The following is a 15,533-nucleotide window of genomic DNA, read 5'->3' as shown; positions in this document are numbered from 1 at the left end:
AGCAATCGCACGAATAGCGTAAATTGCTGAGCTTAGTTTTATATAGCTAAGGAATGTGTGAGGACCAGTTTAGATTGCTATTAACAAGTAGACCCAGGAACTTTGTCGACTCCACTCTTGCTAAATTCCCATCATTGTATTTGACATTAATCTCACCTTCGATATTTTGGCTTGTATGGAATTGAATCAACTGAGTTTTTTCAAAATTTAGTGATAATCCATTAGAGGTAAACCAGTTAAAGGTCTCCTGAAAAATTTCATTTACATTGATTTCAAGATTAGTATTTGTTGAACTGTCTACCAGAATCGCCGTGTCACTGGCAAACAAAGTAAATTTTATCTTAGCCCTTGCACGCATTGGAAGGTTATTTATGAAATAAGGAAAAGTAGAGGACCCAGAATAGAGCCCTGAGGAACTCCACAGTTTTTTGTGCCCCAAGAAGAGGACACTGGTTCCCCATTAGTGTCGTTTACCATGACTTTCTGTTTCCGGTCCTTTAAATAGGAGGCAAGCCACATCCCTGCTTCTCCTGTTAACCCATAAAATTCTGCCTTTCTCAGAAAAATCTCATGGTTCACGCAATCGAACGCCTTAGAAAGGTCACATAAAATTCCAGTTGGAGACATTTTATTATTGATTGATTCAAGAATTGCATTGGTGAAAGAATATATTGCATCTTCTGTTGAGATGTTTTTCAGGAAACCGAACTGACTTTTATTGAGAATATTGTATTTACTAAGATGTTCAAGAATCCTTCTGCGTACAAGTTTCTCGAGAATCTTGGAGAAACAAGTTAAGAGTGAAATAGGACGATAATTGGTTACTTCGTTTCTGTCACCCTTCTTGTACAATGGTTTCACCACTGCATATTTAAGTCTATCAGGGACAATTCCTTGCCTCAGTGATTCACTAAAGATGTGGCACAGGACTTCACAAATGAAAATGTGTGTGTGTTTCAACACTTTGATGGAAATACCATCAATACCAGTTGAGTTTTTGTAAACAAACACAAACGCTATGATTAGTCAGAAGCCGTACACTGGTGTTGTCACGCTCTTGGAAGTAGGTGCTACTTATGTTCTAGATATATTATTACTGAGTTACGTTAAATGAAACTTCAAGACATTCAAATGTGTTAACAGCCATCAACGCTTTAGGTATGTAGTTTTTATTTCAAAAATCGTGACAGTCACAGCCTCTGCACTGTTGTGCTCTGATTGTCTCGCTGTTGACGCGCAGTATGAAAATGGCTGAGTCTGATATACTGTTCCGTAGTGAAACACGCGCGTGGAACGCGGTTAAAAAGTTCCGAGAAATATGCTGTTCTTAACGTTTTTCATAGATTTACAGAGGTAGTCGGCTTGAAGTTTACGGAGGACTGTATTACATTCCGTTGAGAAACAAATACAAATAGGATGTGTAGCTGACTGAAAATGAATTTCAGTGTTCGGTTCGCTGTTCAAATCTCGTGTGAGCCATTGTTTTTTCTCGTTCAATTTGAAATACCTACATCTCATAATTAATAATAATAATAATAATAATGTCGTGTGGCTAGGGCCTCCCGTCGGGTAGACAGTTCGCCCGAGGCAAGTCTTTCGATTTGACGCCACGTCGGCGACTTGCACGTCGATGGGGGATGAAATGATGATGATTAGGGCAACACAACACCCAGTCCCTGAGCGGAGAAATCTCCGACCCAGCCGGGAATCGAACACGGGCCCTTAGGATTGACATTCTGTCGCGCTGATCACTCAGCTACCGGAGGCGGACATCTCGTAATTGTAAAAGTCATCATAATTTTTTGTGAATAATGCACGTTTGTTATTTCTAATTACATACTGCACACGAAATTCCTGTTTTCATTACAAATATAAATTCTCTGTTATCGATATTTTATGAAAGACTGTTAATAAAAGTTGCTTAAATTAAGAAAATATTACAGTTTAATTTTTTAAGGCAAAAATGAAAACCGGATACTCTTTATTTGTACTATGTCCGTCGTTTCATATCATATATGTAGATAAGTGTCGTAGGAACATGCCGGCCGGTGTGGCCGAGCGGTTCTAGGCGCGTCGGTCTGGAACCGCGCGGCCGCTACGGTCGCAGGTTCGAATCCTGCCTCGGGCATGGATGTGTGTGATGTCCTTAGGTTACTTAGGTTTACGTAGTTCTAAGTTCCAGGGGACTGATGACCTCAGATGTTAAGTCCCATAGTGCTCAGAGCCATTTGAACCATTTTTCGTAGGAACACGAAAAACAATCATTTTCGCAGCATCGAGCACACCATGCAAATGCTGTATTTTTACATTTGCCACTGTACCATTACAATATGAACCCAACAGAAATCATCCGGTGCCAAGTTACGGGATTTGGGCCGCGAAGCAACAAGACTGTCAAGCTGCCAGACGTACTGGAACTAACGCACGCAGGTTTTTCACATGTCTGCCGAACGCTAGCGGGATTTAGAACGGCTCGTCATAAAAGAAGAGAAAATGCGGCGCCTGGTTGGCTTCGTGGATTCTGTTGTTGATAGGCTCGTTATCAACGTAGCAGGTGACACTGCAAGAGCTGAAATGTATTTTTCCGATTCGGATAAAGAAGGATCTAAGAGATTTCTAAACGATTGACTTGTATTAGTACCTTCAGTGGCTTCAGTATTCAACAGTACGGTGAAATCCCTGCAGTATGCTTCTGCACGACTCATAGCTCATTCAGAACAATTACTCTGTGTTTGATGGGGATATTTTCATCACTCTTGTTTGTAATTAGGTGATAACGAGAGCATTTTATGCTTTCCGTCTCGTCACCTAAGAAGCGCACGGTAGTGCTTGAGTTTTGCCGAATATTATTTCATCATCATCATCTTGGACAGTTTCCAGCCACTGGCTGGGTCTGTCGGGAACACAAGCCTCTCCAACGTGTTCTGTCTTTCCACCATTCCCCCTCTTCCACCTTCGTCCAGTTCTCTCCTCTTCTCGTCACACATTCCTTCACTCCCTTCACCCATCTATCTCTTGGTCTTCCTCTGGGCCTCTTCCCCTCCAGTTGCAGATCAAACATCCTCTTTGGAATTATTCCCTCATCCATTCTCTTCATGTGTCCATACCACTGCAGTCTTGATTTCTCTATCCTGTCCTGTACTGGTTCCTCCTTTAGTCTTTCCCTCACATACACATTTCGCAATCTGTCTCGTCTTGTTACACCCAACCTGCTCCTCTGGAACTTCATTTCACTAGCCTGTATTCTACTTTTGTCGCTTTTGTGCATTACCCATGTCTCACTTCCGTATGCCAATATGGGGACAAAGTAGGTTCGGTATATAATTCCCTTGGATTTCTGTGGCACCTCCTTGCTCCAAATAAGCCCCCTAATACATTTGTAGAACCGCCCTGCTTTTCTGCACCTTTCATTTATTTCCATTGCGTTTCCCCCCTTACTTTCAATCACGCTTCCCAGGTACTTGAAGTTCTCTACCACTTGTAGTTTTTCCCCTCCACAAGTTATATCCACATTTGGCCTGTTCTTCTTCCTTGTTGTGACAATTATTTCACTTTTCTTTGCAGAGAAATGCATTCCATATTGTGCTGCCGTTGCCTCCCATGCATCTAAATGCTCTTGCACCTCCTTCTCGCAATTTCCCCATAACATCAGGTCATCGGCAAAAAGCACTGCTTTCATTTTATGATCTCCAATTGCATCTGATACATGCTGTAGGATTTCATCCATAACAATAATAAACAATAAAGGCGAAGGTGCACTTCCCTGTCGCAGCCCATTTTCCAGCTTGAACCATGCAGTACGTTCCCTCCCCACTTTCACACAACTCTCACTTCCCTCATACATTTTTCTGACTTTTCGTGTTATCTCTTCATCTATCCCTTTTGCGTTCAGCACATCCCAGAGCTTGTCCCTACAGATACTGTCATACGCCTTCTCAATATCTAAAAAGGCCATGATTAAGTCCTTCCCGTACTCATAGTGCCTTTCCTGCAGTTGCCTTACCGCAAATATGAGGTCCGTTGTTGATCTTCCCGGTCTGAAACCGTACTGCTCCTCTTGCAGTCTACTTTCAATCCTCTTTAAAAATTAATTGACATTCTAAGCTACAGTTTTCCCCTGCTCGTCTCTTTTTACGTCTCAACTGCAAATGCTCACGTCATTACATTGTACGTGGACCGCTGGCTGGGCAGTGCTGTCCCAAGTTTAATACGCCGGTAAAGCTGTTGTCCCGCATTATCGCTCTGTCTATGTGTGTGTAACAAAGCATAAAACGTATCCTTATGATGGCGTAATGTTTACATCAGGTTTTCTTATGATGATCAGAGTGCAGAAGGCGTTAAAGGTTTACCAGACAGGAGCAGCGTCACCATACACGAGACTGTTAAGAGATGACAATGCTGTTGTCACCAGGATAGCATCATTCGTAAGGAAATGCAGAAAGAGTTGGACAAAATTTTCACTTGGTCTAATGATCGGCTTGTCTCTTCAGATGTGAATAAAGGTAAAACGAAAAAGAGGAACCCGATAGTAAGAGGAAATAAGGGAACGGCGGCCAACCTAAGGAAACTGCTATTTTTCTCCGACATCGTCATAGATAAGCGTATGAAGTGTTTCTGTATAAACTATACGCATTACGTACCTATAAAACTTTATCCTTTTATAGTGGAAAAGTGAGCTTAAGTGAAACGCTGCCCGGCAGGTAGGACAAAATGGCTAGAGGTAGATAAAGGAAAAATAAGACTTATACGAAGTGAAATCTGATTTTGTAAGGCTTGTGTTTGGGAGTGTCTTCCTCAACTGTGTCACTCGATCCTTGCCTGCAACAATTTACTCTTTGTTGTGGTAGATTATTCCCTAATGCCAAGTGGCGTAAATCAGTTACTGATGTGTCACAATGACTTCGTTGTGCGCCAAAAATATTGTTAAGGAGTTCTTCCTCTTGCTCTTCGTTTTCATCTGTTAAAGAATGTTCTTACTGTTTGCATACATGTAATTATTAGTGTAGAGTCGTAATTACAGAAATTTGAAAAAAACACATAAATTATGAATTCATACCTTTTTTACCACATGGTGTGGTTTTTCTGATGTGTTCTGTTTCTACAGTGACTGTTTTGTTCCACAGTTTGTCATCTGCAACCACTTACACCTTAAAGTAGATAAAATTGTTTAAGCCAAAATTACGATTTGAAAATTATTATGTCTATGCCTGAAATTAATTAATTCTACGTATGAGTGTGTGTGTCTATTTACATAATGTTTCACCCACATTTTCTTATTCCTCATCTTCATCACTCTCAAACACTATATATTGTGTTGCCACTGTCACTGTTTCTCTGTTTACCAGCTGTAAAAACAAACATGATGGACAATGGAACAGTTGAAGGTGTTCCTGGCGGTTGTTCTGAAACTTTCAGAGTTGTCTGTGAATGTGTGTGTGTGTGTGTGTGTGTGTGTGAAAAGGGAGGGAGGGGAGAGAGAGAGAGAGAGAGAGAGAGAGAGAGAGAGAGAGAGACAGAATGTGACAGTAGGTTTTAGGATTTTTTGTGTGAGTGAGTGTGTGTGTGTATGTGGGGGGGGGGGTTGTGAAAAGCGAGGGAGGGAGGGAGGGGGAGAGGGGGAGAGAGAGAGAGAGAGAGAGAGAGAGAGAGAGAGAGAGAGAGAGAGAGGAGAGGGAGAGAGAGAGAGAGGGAATGTGACAGTAGGTTTTAGGATCTTTTTGTAGGGGGCGGGGCCTTGGATGGTGGGGAGGGAGGGATGAGAGCTCTATAGGTTGGTCTTGTCTAATAACTCTTTGAGGGCAGAGACCAGAGTCCCATTGCAGAGGGCTGTGTATTCATTTATCACTTCTTTGCCTTCCACTATGACTTTTTGTATCTGACAATTTTCTTCAATTATTAGTTTTTGTGGAGGGCTGTTGCTGCATTTGAGAATTTTTAAATCAGTATTGATATTTGTTGGGTTATGTTTCTTGTCCATGAGTTGTTCAGCGAATGTGGAATGACAGATGTTACTTTTTAATGCTCTTCTGTGATCTGCTATTAAAGTTTCTGCTTGTCTGCCCTATATAAACTGCTCTGCAGTCCTTACGTCTGGATTCTAGTGTAGTACAGACGTGGATTGAGATTTGACAGAAACAACCCCAAGCGAGCGTTCGCGTCGATGTTACACTGCGGTTCCTGGCGAGTGGAGACCGCTACTCATAGAAAAATGATTAAGAGTTTCAATGTTAGGTGCTACTCGCTAGTTTATTATTGCGTTCACAGCTAAGAGGAACTGTTACGTTTATTATAATTGTTATTATCTACAGGGATCCTCTCATTCTTTCTTGTTACGGCCTAAAGTCAAGTGCCGACACGGCTGTCAGGAACGGTAGAGGGGACAGGGCTGCGAAGAAGACGTCAGCCAATCGCACGGCAGCGGCCTCTATGCGACGAGGACGTAAGCGCCGCGTCGAATGGCCACGGCCCACTTTTACAGCAGGCCCTTCAACACCAGCGACTTAGGAATTGTACAAAATGAAGAACATTGTCTATTTTGTCTCTTGCCCTTTGCTTGCGACACATTTGTGTTAATACCAAGTTAAGCATTGTCACAGTTCATTTCGTAATAAAATTCATTAATACGATTTGTTTGAATGTTGTCTAGCGATACGAGAAAGCAGGTTTCCTAGACACCTCAGATTCGAGGACTAGACAGGATTCAACATTTCTAACCAATTTTTCGAGTGAGACTTTCTTTAATAATATATCACGGAATTCAAAATTGATAAAAGAATCGAATGTACGGCGAAAACTCTCGTAAGTGGGTACGTAAAGCCTGACGAATGTAAGGTTTTCCTTTGTCTTTCTTTAGTAAGAAAGAGTTATACAGTGTCATACTTCATAAAACCAGCAAAACAACGTAATGCTACTTTTTTAAATTTTTACACAAGAAGACGTTTGTCAACGTCTTTTATCTCAATAAATAACGGTAATGAGACAACATCAAGAATATGTTCTACATAGTGTGCTAACAGCTTTGTATTACATTAGCACACTAAAATAACATTTATTTTTAGTTTTGTGTTATTTAATCTCGTTAAGAAGCTGATAATATGTGACAATGTGTGTGTGTGTGAAATCTTATGGGACTCAACTGATAGGGCCATCAGTCCCGAAGCTTACACACTATTTAATCTAAATTATCCTAAGGACAAACACACACACCCATGCCCGAGGGAGGACTCGAACCTCCGCCGGGACCAGGCGCACATATGTGATAATGCCTTGCAGAAATGTGTAAGCATTCCCAAGACGTTATTCTAGAATAATTCCCATTGGAGGCAATCAATACATCAATTTTTTTCTTCTTCACTGTGCGAGTAGGGCATCCAGCTGGGTCGGTATGCCTTCGTCATGTGACCCTTCCTGCTTTACATTTCTTGACGTCTGGGAACCTGAGACCACAGTAGGCCGCTACCCAGCTGCGGCCAAGCTGGCAGACAAGCCGTTATAAAGAAGCAACTTGGTGCAACAGCCTGACCGCAGATGCGATACGACGCGACCGCGGCAGGTCTCGTGTTTCCTGAAGCACGCCTGCGGGTTCAGCGAACTGCTCCTCTGCCGTGATCCCCGCCTCCCCGCCGCCCCACCATTCACAGCCCCTACCACACCTCTCCTATCGTCCGTCATAGTTCTCCCTATCTGTCCCCACCATCCCTTGCAACTCACACGCACTTTGCAACTTTAACCCGCCCAACAAACCAGCTCCGCAACTTTATCCTGCTCTACACGAGAAATCCGCAGCTTAAGTTGTTCAACACACCAACTCCGAGGCTTACTCAAAACTACCCTCAAAGCCAGTATCCAAACTCCGCAGCTGGCAGCACACTTGAGATATTCTCTTGGGCACTCCCCGCGACACGTCAGTAGTCCATACTGTAGCAGTGTTGAGCTAATGAACACTACACTGGAGAGCCGAAGAAACTGGCACACTTGCCTAATATCGACAAGACGTGGCATGGACACGACTAATGTCTGAAGTAGTGTTGGAGGGAACTGACACGATGAATCCTGCACGGCTGTCCATAAATCCATAAGAGTACAAGAGGGTGGAGATCTATTCTGAACAGCACGTCGCAAGGCATCCCAGGTACACACAATAATGTTCATGTCTGGGGAGTCTGGTGGTCAGTGGAAGTGTTTAAACTCAGAAGAGTACTCCTGGAGTCACTCTTTAGCAATTCTGAACGTGTGGGGTGTCGCACTGTTCTATTGAAATTGCCCAAATCCGTCGGAATGCACAATGGACATGAATGGACGCAGGTGATCAGACAGGATGAATACGCATGTGTCACCCGTCAGAGTCGTATCTAGACGCATCAGGGGTCCCATATCACTCCAATTGCACACGCTCGTCACCATTACAGAGTCTCCACCAGCTGCCGATGTGCAGGTTCCATAGATTCATGGGGTTGTCTCCATACCCGTACACGTCCATCCGCTCGATACAATTTGAGACGAGACTCGTACGACCAGGAAACATGTTTCCAGTCATCAACAGTTCAATGTTGGCGTTGACAGGCCCAGACGAGGCGTAAAGCTTTGTGTCGTGCAGTTATCAAGGTTACACGAGTGGGCCTTCGGCTCCGAAAGCCCATATCGATGATGTTTCGTTGAATTGTTCCCGCGCTGACACTTGTTTATGGCGCAGCATTGAAATCTGTAGCAATTTGCGGAAGGGTTGCACTTCTGTCATGTTGAAGGATTCTCTGCAGTCGTCGTTGGTCTCGTTGTTGTAGGATCTTTTTCCGGCCCCAGCGATGTCGGAGATTTGATGTTTTAACGGATTTCTGATATTCACAGTACATTCGTGAAATGGTCGTATGGGAAAATTCCCATTTCATCGCTATCTCGAAGATGCTGTGTCCCGTCGCTCGTGCGCCAACTATAGCACCACATTCAAACTCACTTAAATCTTGATAACCTGCCATTGTAGCAGCAGTATCCTATCAAACAAATGAGCTAGACACCAGTTGTCTTATATAGGCGTTCGCGAACGTAGCGCCGTAGCAAACCTGTTTACATATCTGTGTGTTTGAATACAGATGCCTATACCAGTTTCTTTGGCGCTTCAGAATGTATTAAAGATTATTTTATCCAGGTTGGGTGTTAAAACTCTGTGACTGTTGATATAATGAAAGACTGAAAACTGCGACCGTTCACTTTATGAAACGTCCCCTTTGAACAATTATACACGACTGTCCTTAAACTAACACACAATATTTTGTTAGCGCTACGCAATCTGACTTTCAATAATCCCTACAAAAGAATGGGCCCTGACTAACAGTAAACTATACCTTTCACAAATCACTTACCTCACAAAAATCTTCGCTGCTCAAGCTACTGCAATACAGCGAGCGCCACTACTGCCAGCTAAATAAAAGATTCAAACTATGGAAGGCACTAACTACTGATAGGGATAGTTAGCAAATGAAAGATATTAATAGAGAACAAACAATGTATTTACCTTGATATCATCATATATAAATATAGCAGTTCATGACAAATTGCAAAACTCCGCCATCTCTCTCCCCACATCCACCACTGCTGGCGGCTCACCTCCAACTGAGCAACGCTACGCGCTGTTCACAGCCAGCTGCCTAACACTACAATGGCGAGTATTACAACAATGCAAAGCAGTCACAGACTGCACACAGCACAGCCAGTGATTTTCATACAGAGTTGGCGTTACCAATAAAAAAACCTAAACAGCCTACTTACAACTTTCTTTTGATATTTTGCCGTTATCCTTATGAACCTCGTTGCCACAGCTAGGGAGCAACGACTTACGCAAACTGGTGACCTTCTAATGTAAGTATGTAACGACGGTCTGAATATGAGCAAACCTGCCTGAAACTGGTAACGGTAAAATAAATGACCATGAAAAAGTGACTCGTTGCAAGTTTTTCAACCTTGCTACACAGATTAAAACGATTTCCTGGTAACACGTGGCACGTTGCTCTACACTGCGTGACAGGAAACATATTGCTAGTGTGCCTGTATGCTACCTGCGAAATTACGGTTATCCGTGCAAAAACCCCAGGCTCCGCAGAAGTCAGTCCGCACAACTGATATAATGCGCGTTTCGCTACACGAACAGGACTTTCCATCACGTAAATCAAGGCGATAGTTTACGCCTCGGAAACGGCGGGCGTCACGCGCTGCGCATCAGAAGCTCTCACGACTCATATGAGAGCGTGAGCACCCAGAACGAGATTCGCCAACATGGCGGCTAGAGCGACGTCCAATGCGACTGACACTGCATTCAAGACGCGGGTGTGCGTGTTGGCGGCGTCACAAATCTGACAATACTCAGGTTCTGAGGCTCCTGGGTCCTACTTATGCCAGTTTTACAGGACGAACCAGTTGCGTTAATGGCGGCCATCTATCGTGTGAACGGGCTCATTATTATGATCGCGTCAGTAGCGGCGCCCGATAGTTCTGCGCGAGGTAGTAGCTGTCTGCAGCGGTCAGGTATCAGCTGAGTGCTGAGTCTGCCATATTGCTTACTGGTGCACTTAACGTACGTTCAGTTTTGTTTCTGTTAAAGGTCGTTTCGTTATAACAACGAACTTTCTGAGTGAGTGTGTACAGTGCACTTTTGGTAAATATTTTCACGGAAGTTTCTAAATCTTTTTGAATTTCATAAGCAATTAATGATACGCTAATGTGAATTCACAACTTTGGCACTGTTATGCTAGTAATGGTACGCTGAAACCCACCCGGTTTGCCGTGCTGTCTAACGCACGGATTTCCGGACGCCACGAATCCGCCCGGCGGATTAGTGTCGAGGTCCGATGCGCCGGCTAGTCTGTGGATGGTTTTTAAGGCGGTTTTCCCATCTGCCTCGGCGAATGCGGGCAGGTTCCCCTTATTCCGCCTCAGTTACACAATGTCGGCGATTGCTGTGCTAACACTGTCTCCACGTACGCGTACACCATAATTACTCTACCACGCAAACATTGGGTTCAAATGGCTCTGAGAACTATGGGACTTAACAGCTAAGGTCATCAGTCCCCTAGAACTACTTAAACCTAACTAACCGAAGGACATCACACACATCCACGTCCGAGGCAGGATTCGAACCTGCGACCGTAGACAAACATTGGGGTTACACTCGTGTGTGACGTTTCCGGGGAGGGGGGGGGGGCGCTCCACTGGGGGCCGAACCACACAATAACCCTGGGTTCGGTGTGGGGCGGCGGTGGGGTGAGTAGACTGCTGTAGTCTGTTGTGGGGTTGTAAACCACTGAGGGCTACGGCGGGAACAAAGCCTCTCCGTCGTTTATAGGTCCCCAGTTCAATACCATACCAATGGTACTTTGTGTTTTTATCATTTAAACACACTGCCACAAGATCTTGTACGGGCTTATAATTCGGGCCTAGTACGCTTGGAGCGCTTCAGTAGACTATAATCAGGAAAGTTGCACAGGTTACACCAGTACACTAGAAAGTTAATAGGAGTAAACGGACAAATTACAGACGCACATTAATGACGTCCATTTGCAGTGGGATTTTGGAACATTATGAATCACCTCGAAGAAAACGATCTATTGATACTTAGGGTTCAGAAAGTAACTCGTTCTTCTAAATACAACTAGCTTTTTATTCGCACGAGGTAATTAGTGCTATCTACAGGGGATCCCAAATTGTTTCCATATTTCTAGATTTCCGGGAAGCTTTTTCACCGTTCCTAACAAGCGGCTTCTAATCAAGCTGTGCGATCGTATTCGTGATTTCCCGTTGGAAAGGTCACAGTTGGTATTAACTGACGCAAATGAATCGAGTGAAACAGAAATGATATACAGCGTCCCATAAGGACTTGTCATAGTTCCTCGCTGTTGTTAATCTCTATAAACGATTTAGGAGACAATCTGAGGAGCCCTCATAGATGATGCTGTCATCTACCATCTAGTAAACTCGTCGGATGATCAAAACGGTGAAGTGATTTAGAATACCAAGTGCTCAGATAAAAAACCAGTTCTAAGCAAAGAAGGGAAAGCAGAAAGGTGGAGGGAGTATATAGAGGGTCTATACAAGGACGATGTTCTTGAGGACAATATTATAGAAATGGAAGAGAATGTATATGAAGATGAAATAGGAGATAAGATACTGCGTGAAGGGTTTGACAGAGCACTGAAAGACCTGAGTCGAAACAAGGGCCCGGGAGTAGACAACATTCCATTAGAACCACTGACAGCCTTGGGAGAGCCAGGTCTAACAAAACTCTACCATCTAGTGAGCAAGATGTATCAGACAGGCGAAATACCCTCAGACTTCAAGAATAGAATAATTCCAAACCCAAAGAAGGCAGGTGTTGACAGACGTGAAAATTACAGAACTGTCAGTTTAATAAGCCACGGCTGCAAAATACTAACATGAATTCTTTACAGACGAATGGAAAAACTGGTAGAAGCCGACCTCGGGGAAGATCAGTTTGGATTCCGTAGAAATATTGGAACACGCGAGGCAATACTGATCCTACGACGTATCTTAGTAAGTAGGTTAAGGAAAGGTTCAAAAATGGTTCAAATGGCTCTGAGCACTATGGGACTCAACTGCTGAGGTCATTAGTCCCCTAGAACTTAGAACTAGTTAAACCTAACTAACCTAAGGACATCACAAACATCTATGCCCGAGGCAGGATTCGAACCTGCGACCGTAGCGGTCTTGCGGTTCCAGGCTGCAGCGCCTTTAACCGCACGGCCACTTCGGCCGGCGTTAAGGAAAGGCAAACCTGCGTTTATAGCATTTGTAGACTTAGAGAATGCTTTTGGTAATGTTGACTGGAATATTCTCTTTCAAATCCTAAAAGTGGCAGGGGTAAAATACAGAGAGCGAAAGACTATTTACAATTTGTACAGAAACCAGATGGCAGTTGTAAGAATTGAGGGGCACCAAAGTTAAGTAGTGATTGAGAAGGGAGTGAGACAGGATTGTACCCTATCCCCGATGTTATTCCATCTGTATATTGAACAGGCAGTAAACGAAACAAAAGGAAAATTTGGAGTAGGAATGAAAATCCATGGTAAAGAAACAAAAACTTTGAGGTTTGCCGATGACATTGTTATTCTGTCAGAGACAGCAAAGGACCTGTAACACCAGCTCAATGGAATGGACAGTGTCTTGAAAGGAGGATATAAGATGAACATCAACAAAAGCAAAACGAGGATAATGGAGTGCAGTCGAATTAAATCAGTTGATGCTGAGGGAATTAGATTAGGAAACGAGAAACTTAAAGTAGTAGATGAGTTTTGCTATTTGGGGAGCAAAATAACTCATGATGGTCGAAGTAGAAAGGATATAAAATGTAGACTGGCAAAGGCAAGGAAATCGTTTCTGAAGAGGAGAAATTTATTGACATCGAGCATAGATTTAAGTGTCAGGTAGTCTTTTCTGAAAGTATTTGTGTGAAGTGTAGCCATGTATGGAAGTGAATCATGGACGATGAATACTTATATAAGAAGAGAATATAAGCTTTCGAAATGTGGTGCTACAGAAGAATGCCGAAGATTAGATGAGTAGATCACGTATCTAATGAGGAGGTATTGAACAGAATTGGGAGAAGAGGAATTTGTGGCACAACTTGACAAGAAGAAGGGATCGGTTGGTAGGACATGTTCTGAGGCATCAAGGGATCACCAATTTAGTACTGGAAGGAAGCGTGGAGGGTAAAAATCTTAGAGGGAGGCCAAGAGATGTATACACTAAGCAAATTCAGAAGGATGTAGGTTACAATAGTTATTCGGAGATGAAAATGCTTGCAGACGATGGAGCAGCATGGAGAGCTGTATCAAACCAGTCTCTGGACTGAAGACCACAACAACAACAACGACAACATGGTGCGAAAAGTGGCAATTGACCATCAATAATGAAAAGTGTGAGGTCATCCACATGAGTAGTCAAAGTAACCCGTTAGACTTCGCTTATGCAGTAAATCAGATAAAGTTGAAGGCTGTGGGATCAGCTAAGTACCTGGCAATTGAAATAGGAACCGTCATATCGAAAATGTTCGAGGGAAACCTAACCCAAGAATGCCTTTTGTTGGCGGAACACTTAGCAGTGCAACCGGTGTACTAAAGAGACCGCCTAGGCTACACTTGTCCGTCGTCCTATGGAGTCTTGCTGACTGGAATGGCATCCGTGCCACATAGGATTGACGGAAAGCACGAAGAAAGTTTAAAGAAGGGCAGATCGTTTTCTTCTATCGCGAAATAGGGAAGAGCGCGACTTCGATTACGCAGAATATATGCCACGCGATTTTGAATGGCAGTCACTGAGAATGAAGGCGTCTTTCGTTGCGAGACGAAATTTTCACGAAATTTCTATCACCATCTTTCCACTCTGATTGTGAAAATATTTTGTTGACACCCACCTACGAAGGGAGATCATTGAAATAAAATGATAGAATTCAGAGCTCGCAAGGAAAAACTTAAATACTGGTTTTTCCGACGCTGTACGAGAGTGGTACGACAGAGAAATATAATATTGTGAAGGCTTTCGTGGGCACTTGTTGACAAATTGCCTGTCGGCTTCTGCCTCGGGTTCTTGAGCCGAAGTTTGTTTGATGATTTTTCTGACATTTCGCCGACACGAGTGGCTGGCATTGTCAAAGCTTCACCCTCCATTACTGTTGGTGAATAGAGGGTGAAGCTTTGACAATGCCAGCCACTCGAGCTAGCGAAACGTCAGAATAATCGTCAAATAGCCGAAGAACCCGAGACAGAAGCCAAACAGGCAGGCAGAGAAATAGTCTAAATGTGGTTCGAAGAACCCCTCTGCCACCCACATGAGAGTGAACTGCAGAGTAGTTATGAAGAGATATATGTGCATCGTACAAATATTACGGCAATTTTAAACCGAGTTTTGAAGAAACTCTGCAGGTCTGTTTGGTTGCTCCTAACCGCCCATTAACTTCCAGCCGAAGTATCCTTGCGCTCAGCACGGTCTCCTTCATGCATTTGGGCTAAATGTACGACGTATTCTAAAGTATTTTTGTGATATCGAAGATAAATCAGTTGTACGTTTGTTGCGAGGCATAAATAACCTAAACGTCACAACCTTCTGGTGGAAATTTAACAATTATAAACAGAGAGGATTCACATGGAAACTAAAATTCCCCAAATATACTTCTCTATCTAAGGAATTAGATGGGTAGAGCACGTAACTAATGAGGAGGTACTGAAAAGGAATTTGTGGCACAACTTGATTAGAAGAAGGGACCGGTTGGTAGGACACGTTCTGAGGCATCGAGGGATCACCAGTTTAGTATTGGAGGGTAGCGTGGAGGGTAAAAATCGCAGAGGAAAGCCAAGAGGCGGATACACTAAGCCGATTAAGAAGGACGTAGGTTGCAGTAGTTACTCGGGGATGAAGAGGCTTGCACAGGATGAAATACGAGTAGCATGGAGAGCTGCCTCAAACCAGTCTTCAGACTGAAGACCAGAGCGACATCTAAGAATAACATGATCTCATTTCCGCCTCTCTTCGCT

The sequence above is a fragment of the Schistocerca serialis genome, chromosome 4, assembly GCF_023864345.2.
Source record: "Schistocerca serialis cubense isolate TAMUIC-IGC-003099 chromosome 4, iqSchSeri2.2, whole genome shotgun sequence".
NCBI classification, from domain to species: domain Eukaryota; kingdom Metazoa; phylum Arthropoda; class Insecta; order Orthoptera; family Acrididae; genus Schistocerca; species Schistocerca serialis.
The sequence above is the reverse complement of the archived record's forward strand: the minus strand, read 5'-3'. Positions refer to the sequence as shown.